This window comes from Arachis hypogaea, chromosome 5, assembly GCF_003086295.3.
Source record: "Arachis hypogaea cultivar Tifrunner chromosome 5, arahy.Tifrunner.gnm2.J5K5, whole genome shotgun sequence".
Taxonomy (NCBI): domain Eukaryota; kingdom Viridiplantae; phylum Streptophyta; class Magnoliopsida; order Fabales; family Fabaceae; genus Arachis; species Arachis hypogaea.
The window spans coordinates 17,519,371-17,527,888 of NC_092040.1; the positions used below are offsets into that span (position 1 = coordinate 17,519,371).

At 37.3% G+C, this 8,518-nt stretch overlaps 1 non-coding gene across 1 annotated transcript; it reads left to right on the forward strand.

The window, feature by feature from the left end:
- The first annotated feature begins 4,188 nt into the window (after positions 1-4,188).
- Positions 4,189-4,292, forward strand: LOC112804461 (small nucleolar RNA R71). The gene has a single exon (XR_003203076.1). It is a non-coding gene; the product is annotated as a small nucleolar RNA R71 (small nucleolar RNA).
- Positions 4,293-8,518: the final 4,226 nt, after the last annotated feature.

Consider the following 8,518-nt stretch of genomic DNA (forward strand, 5'->3'; position numbering starts at 1 on the left):
CTCTTGGGTGTTGAACGCAAACCTTGGACTCCCTTTTGGGCATTTGGACGCCAGCTACTCCCCTTTGGATATTAGACATCAGGAATGGGGCTGGTGGTTGGTGTTGAATGCCAGGTTTGGGCCTTCATTTCCAAAGCAAAGTATGGACTATTATATATTTTTGAAAAGCCTTGGATGTTAGCTTTCCATAGCCATTGAGAGCACGCCATTTGGACTTTTGTAGCTCTAGAAATGCTCCTTCGAGTGTATGGAGGTCAGATCTTGATAGCATCTGTGGTCCTTTCTCTGTCCCTGAATCATACTTTTGCTCAAGCACCTCAATTTCAGTCAGAAAATACCTGAAATCACCAAAAAACACACAAACTCAAAGTAGAATCCAAAAATATAAATTTTGCATTAAAACCTATGAAAATATAAAAAAAACTTAAACAAAACATAATGAAAACTATATGAAAATGATGCCAAAAAGTGTAATAAATAAAATTTAGTAAATATAGTAGTGTGAGAAATGTTTATAACTAGGAGCCTTTGAAGAAAAAGTGATAAATCAAAACCGGTAAATCGAAAAGCACAACACTCCGATCGATGACGTAAACAAAATAGATAGAGAATAAGCTAACACGAAGAGATATACAAGAGAGTGCCAAAATACATATATCAAGAATCAGGACTCAGTTTACGAATATAACCGGTCCGAGCATATAAGTATATATACATATATAAGGGAACTACCCAAAACGCAATAACTCAATACCCAAATGCTTTAATTTAGAATTTTCACTAGGGTTTTAGATCTTTTATCTTGCCCAAGGACCAAGGAGGCAAGAACAAGCCTTCTCCTCAAGTTAATTAGATTTTTTAACACAAAGGAGTTCAAAATTTCAACATTTTTGCCCAACAAATTCGAAAATCAAGGCTGCAAGAATAGAGGTGAAACATGGCTTACCTCTTGCACAACCATATGGGCTTTGTAAAGCTCGACGTCGCAGTCGCGTGGCCACAAATGGTGCGTCGATTGGAGCTCCAGATCAAAAGTTATGATTATTGGAAGATTGAGTTAATTTGGAACAAGGGTTTCATGTCTTCCCCCTTCTCCCTTCTAATTTTAGCGTGTGTGCATGTTGTGAGGGGAGAAAGTGTGCTGAACTCTAGTGAATGAGGGCTTGGCTGGGCCCTTGAGCCCAACTTGGGTCCGGTTGGCCCAGTTTGGCCCGTTCGGCCCAATCTTGGGCCGATTTCTTTAAAGTTGGTGTCAAAATTCTCGTTTTAAATTTCTCTATCATATTAAATCATCAAAATTCCATTTCTCACTTTCTAAAATATATTTTAATTTATGGGTTAATTAGTCATTAATTAACTGGCTTTTACATTCTACCCACCTAATTGGGAATTTTGCCCACAAAATTTGATTTCAGTTACCTGAGAATAGGTGTGGGTAGTCTGGTCACATCTCCGACTCAAGCTCCCAAGTATGCTCCTTAATACCGGCCTGATTCCATGCCACTTTCACTAATAAAACATCTTTTCTGCGCAACTTCTTAATACTCGTGCCAACAATCCTGATCGGAGTCACCGACAGAGTCAAGTCTTCCTCTAACTGGACTGATTCTGGTCTTAACACATGACTAGCATCAGGAGTATAATTCTGAAGTCGTGACATGTGAAATACGTCATGCAGGTTCGAAAGATGAGGCGGTAGAGCCATTCGGTACGCCACCGGTTCAACCCTTTCAAGAATCTGAAACGGATCGATGTATTGAGGATTCGGTTTTTTTGTCTTAATCACTCTACCTACTCCTATTGTTGGAGTAACCTTAAGGAAAGTATAGTCTCCTTCCTCAAACTCTAAGGGTTTCCGCCTCTGATCGGCATAACTCTTCTAACAGCTTTGAGCAGTGAGCATCCTATCTCTGATTTTCTTAACCTATTCTGTAGTTTCAGCTATCATCTCAGGCCCCAATAGACTTTTCTCCCCAGCTTCATACCAGCATAGCAAATATTGGCATTTTCTCCCATATAGAGCCTTGTACGGAGCCATTTCGATGCTCGCATGGTAGTTATTATTGTACGCAAATTTCACTAGCGGCATATACCGATCCCAGCTCACCGGCTGATCCAAAACACAAGCCCTCAACATATCTTCTAGGGTTTGGATCGTCGCCATCTGTTTGAGGATGGTAATGAGTCGATAATTTATACGCTTTTTGGCATTATTTTTAGGTAGTTTTTAGTAGGATCTAGCTACTTTTAGGGATGTTTTTATTAGTTTTTATGCAAAATTCACATTTCTATACTTTACTATGATTTTGTATGCTTTTCTGTGATTTCAGGTATTTTCTGGCTGAAATTGAGGGACCTGAGCAAAAATCTGATAGAAGGCTGACAAAAGGACTACTAATGCTGTTGGATTCTGACCTCCCTGCACTCGAACTAGATTTTCTAGAGCTACAAAACTCTAAATGGCGCGCTCTCAACTGCGTTGAAAAGTAGACATTCAGGGCTTTCGAGCCATATATAATAGTCCACACTTTATTTGAGTTTAGATGATGCAAACTGGCATTCAACGCCAGTTCCATGCTACATTCTCGAGTAAAATGCCAGAAACACGTCACAAACCAGAGTTAAAAGCCAAAAACACATTACAACTTGGCGTTTAACCCCAAGAGAAGTCTCTGCACGTGTAAAGCTCAAGCTCAGCCCAATCACACACCAAAGTGGGCTCGGAAGTGGATTTCTGCACTTAGACTTATTTCTGTAAACTCTAGTAGCTAGTCTAGTATAAATAGGACATTTTACTTTTATATTAGACATCTTTGGTCTCAGTTTTAATCTATTGTTCATTGGTGGACGAAATTGTGATCATCAACAATGGCTCCAAAGGCTTGGTGCTCTCAAACGTGAATCACACTTTGTCACAACCCCGCACAACTAACCAGCAAGTGTACTGGGTCATCCAAGTAATACCTTACATGAGTAAGGGTCGATCCCACAGAGATTGTTGGTATGAAGCAAGCTATGGTCATCTTGTAAATCCCAGTCAGGCGGATTTAACTGGATTAAGAGATTATTGGTTTAAATAAAGATAATAAAATAAACAGAAAATAAAGATAAAGTTACTCATGTAATTCAATGGTGGGAATTTCAGATAGGTGTATGGAGGTGCTGTGTTCCTTCTGAATCTCTGCTTTCCTACTTCTTCCTTCTAGTTTTTCATCACTCCTTTCTATGGCAAGCTGTATGTAGGGTATCATCGTTGTCAATGGCTACATCCCATCCTCTCAGTGAAAATGGTCCAAATGCTCTGTCACAGCACGGCTAATCATCTGTCGGTTCTCAATCAGGTTGGAATAGAATCCAGTGATTCTTTTGCGTCTGTCACTAATGCCCAGCCTTCAGGAGTTTGAAGCTTGTCACAGTCATTCAATCCCAGAATCCTACTCGGAATACCACAGACAAGGTTAGACTTTTCGGATTCCCATGAATGCTGCCATCAATTCTAGCTTATACCACGAAGATTCTGATCATGGAATCCAAGAGATATGTGCCCGGTCTAAGGTAGAACGGAAGTGGTTGTCAGTCACGCGCGTTCATAGGTGAGAATGATGATGAGTGTCATGGATCATCACATTCATAAAATTGAAGTGCAACGAATATCTTAGAACAGGAATTAATCGAATTGGATAGAAAATAGTAGTAATTGCATTAAAACTTGAGGTACAGCAGAGCTCCACACCCTTAATCTATGGTGTGTAGAAACTCCACCGTTGAAAATACATAAGTGATGAAGGTTCAAGCATGGCCGAATGGCCAGCCCCCAAAACGTGAGCACAGGATCAAAAATACAATCCAGGATCCAGGATAAAAATATAATAGTAAAAAGTCCTATTTATACTAGACTAGCTACTAGGGTTTACAGAAGTAAGTAATTGATGCAGAAATCCACTTTCAAGGCCCACTTGGTGTGTGCTTGGGATGAGCTTGATCTATCCACGAGCTGAGGCTTTTCTTGGAGTTGAACGCCAAGTTGTAACGTGTTTTGGGCGTTCAACTCTGGTTCGTGACGTGTTTTGAGCTTCTGCAGGCGTTTTCTTTAGGTGAATGGATCCACCTGCAGAATCGTCCAATGACATTTTGGAAAACTCAGATAGACCATAATAGAATATATCTAAGATGGTCCATTCTGAAAACATGTCAGAAGGACACTTTTTGGTCATCTGCTTGTATCTTTCCCAAGCTTCATAGAGGGATTCACCATCTTTTTGCTTGAAGGTCTGAACATCCACTCTAAGCTTGCTCAACTTTTGAGGAGGAAAGAATTTATCCAAGAAGGCCGTGACCAGCTTATCCCAGGAGTCCAGGCTATCTTTAGGTTGTGAGTCCAACCATGTTCTAGCTCTGTCTCTTACAGCAAAAGGGAAAAGCATGAGCCTGTAGACTTCAGGATCTACTCCATTTGTCTTAACAGTCTCACAAATCTGCAAGAACTCAGTTAAAAACTAATAAGGATCTTCATATGGAAGTCCATGAAACTTGCAGTTCTGTTGCATCAAAGCAACTAATTGAGGTTTCAACTCAAATTCGTTTGCTCCAATGGCAGGAATTGAGATGCTTCTTCCATCAAACTTGGACGTTGGTTTAGTGAAATCACCAAGCATCCTCCTTGCATTATTGTTGTTGGGTTCGGCTGCCATCTCCTTCTCTTGTTCGAAAATTTCAGAAAGGTTGCCTCTGGATTGTTGTAATTTAGCTTCTCTTAGTTTTCTTTTCAGAGTCCTTTCAGGTTCTGGATCAGCTTTAACAAAGATGCCTTTTTTCTTATTCCTACTCATATGAAAGAGAAGAGAAAAAGAAAAAGGAAGAGGAATCCTCTATATCTGGACAAAGAGGATCCTTATTATTAGTAGAAGAAGAAAGGAATAAGTGTGGAGAATCCAATCACAAGGGTGAGGATAGAGGCAGTGATTGGAGATGAAGAGAGGTGAAGAGAAGTGTTAGTAAATAAATAAATAAATAGAAGAGAAGAGAGGGAGAATTCGAAAATAATTTTGAAAAAGTAGTTAATGATTTTCGAAAATTAAAGATAAGATATAATTAAAATTAAAATTTAAAACAATTAAAAAGAATTTTTGAAAAAGAGATGAGATATTTTGGAAAATTAAAGAGGGAAAAGTAGTTAGGTGGTTTTGAAAAAGATAAGAAACAAACAAAAAGTCAAATAGTTAGTTGAAAAAGATATTAAAATCAAATTTGAAAAGATAAGAAGATAAGAAGTTAGATAAGATATTTTGAAATCAAATTTTTTAAAAAGATAAAATTTTAAAAAAGATATGATAAAAAGATAAGATAAGAAGATATGATAAAAAGATAGGATTGAAAAAGATTTAATTTTTAAAATTAAAATTAATTACTTAACTAACAAGAAACTAAAAGATATGGTTCTAGAATTTAAAGATTGAACCTTTCTTAATAAGAAAGTAACAAACTTCAAATTTTTGAATCAATCATATTAATTGTTAGCATAATTTCGAAAATTTAGATAAAATTAAGAAAAAGATTTTTTTGAAAAACATTTTAAAGAATTTTCGAAAATTAATAAGAAAAATGAAAAAGATTTAATTTTTGAAAAAGTTTTAAAAAGATAAGATTTTTTAAAATTGAAAATTTGACTTGACTTGTAAGAAACAACTAATTTTAAAAATTTTTGACCAAGTCAACTCAAATTTTCGAAAATTTGGAGAGAAATAAGGAAAAGATATTGTTTTGATTTTTAAATTTTTAAAGATGAGAGAGAAAAACACAATTATGACCCAAAACATGAAAATTTTGGATCAAAACCAATTATGCATGCAAGAACACTATGAATGTTAAGATGAACACCAAGAACACTTTGAAGATCATGATGAACATCAAGAACATATTTTTGAAAAATTTTTGATGCAAAGAAAACATGCAAGATACCAAACTTAGAATTCTTTAATGCATGGACACTATGAATGCAAAAATGCATATGAAAAACAACATACAACACAAAACAAGAAAACATCAAGAACAAACAAGAAGACTTGTCAAGAACAACTTGAAGATCATGAAGAACACCATGAATGCATGAATTTTTGAAAAATGCAAGAAAAATTTTAAAAGCATGCAATTGACACCAAACTTAAAAATTGACTCAAGACTCAAACAAGAAACACAAAATATTTTTGGTTTTTATTATTTTATGATTTTTTTGTATTTTTATTATTTTTTTTAAAATTATATTTTTGAAAAACCAAAATAAAGAAAAAATTTTTGAAAGATTTTTGAGAACTTTTTTGAAAGGAAAATAAAAAGAAAATTACCTAATCTGAGCAACAACATGAACCGTCAGTTGTCCATACTCGAACAATCCCCGGCAACGGCGCCAAAAACTTAGTGGACAAAATTGTGATCATCAACAATGGCTCCAAAGGCTTGGTGCTCTCAAATGTGAATCACACTTTGTCACAACTCCGCACAACTAACCAGCAAGTGTACTGGGCCGTCCAAGTAATACCTTACGTGAGTAAGGGTTGATCCCACAGAGATTGTTGGTATGAAGCAAGCTATGGTCATCTTGTAAATCCCAGTCAGGCGGATTTAACTGGATTAAGAGATTATTGGTTTAAATAAAGATAATAAAATAAATAGAAAATAAAGATAAAGTTACTCATGTAATTCAATGGTGGGAATTTCAGATAGGTGTATGGAGGTGCTGTGTTCCTTCTGAATCTCTGCTTTCCTACTTCTTCCTTCTAGTTTTTCATCACTCCTTTCTATGGCAAGCTGTATGTAGGGCATCACCATTGTCAATGGCTACATCCTATCCTCTCAGTGAAAATGGTCCAAATGCTCTGTCACAGCACGGCTAATCATTTGTCGGTTCTCAATCAGGTTGGAATAGAATCCAGTGATTCTTTTGCATCTGTCACTAACGCCCAACCTTTAGGAGTTTGAAGCTCGTCACAGTCATTCAATCCCGGAATCCTACTCGGAATACCACAAACAAGGTTAGACTTTCCGGATTCCCATGAATGCCGCCATCAATTCTAGCTTATACCACGAAGATTCTGATCAAGGAATCCAAGAGATATGCACCCGGTCTAAGGTAGAACGGAAGTGGTTGTCAGTCACGCGCGTTCATAAGTGAGAATGATGATGAGTGTCACGGATCATCACATTCATCAAGTTGAAGTGCAACGAATATCTTAGAACAGGAATAAATCGAATTGGATAGAAAATAGTAGTAATTGCATTAAAACTTGAGGTACAGCAGAGCTCCACACCCTTAATCTATGGTGTGTAGAAACTCCACCGTTGAAAATACATAAGTGATGAAGGTTCAGGCTTGGCCGAATGGTCAGCCCCCAAAACGTGATCACAGGATCAAAAATACAATCTAGGATCCAGGATAAAAATATAATAGTAAAAAGTCCTATTTATACTAGACTTGCTACTAGGGTTTACAGAAGTAAGTAATTGATGCAGAAATCCACTTTTAGGGCCCACTTGGTGTGTGATTGGGTTGAGCTTGATCTATCCATGAGCTGAGGCTTTTCTTGGAGTTGAACGCCAAGTTGTAACATGTTTTGGGCATTCAACTCTGGTTCGTGACGTGTTTCTGGCGTTTGACTCCAAGATGCAGCATGGAACTGGCATTGAGCGCCAGTTCACGTCATCTAATTGCGAAGAAAGTATAGACTATTATATATTTCTGAAAAGCTCGGGATGTCTACTTTTAAACGCCGTTGAGAGCGCCCCATTTGGAGTTCTGTAGCTCCAAAAAATCCATTTCGAGTGTAGGGAGGTCAGATTCCAACAGCATCAACAGTCCTTTGTCAGCCTCCTTATCAGAGTTTTGCTCAGGTCCTTCAATTTCAGCCACAAATTACCTGAAATCACAGAAAAACACACTAACTCATAGTAAAGTCCAGAAATGTGAATTTAGCTTAAAAACCAATGAAAACATCCCTAAAAGTAACTAGATCATACTAAAAACTACCTAAAAACAATGCCAAAAAGCGTATAAATTATCCGCTCATCATTCATCTTAGGAGACTATTGATCACGTTTTGGAGGCTGGCCATTCGGCCATACCTGGACCATCACTTATGTATTTTCAATGGTGGAGTTTCTACATACCATAGATTAATGTGTGGAGCTCTGCTGTACCTCGAGAATTAATGCAATTACTATTGTTCTTCTATTCAATTCAAGCTTATTCTTATTCTAAGATATTCGCTGCACTTCAACCTGATGGATGTGATGATCCGTGACACTCATCATCATACGTCCTTATAAACGCGTGCCTGACAACCACTCCCGTTTTACCTTAGATCGAGCGCGTATCTCTTGGATTCCTTAATCAGAATCTTCGTGGTATAAGCTAGAATTATTGGCGGCCATTCTTAAGAATCCGGAAAGTCTAAAACTTGTCTGTGGTATTTCGAGTAGGATTCAGGGATTGAATGACTGTGACGAGCTTCAAACTCGCGATTGT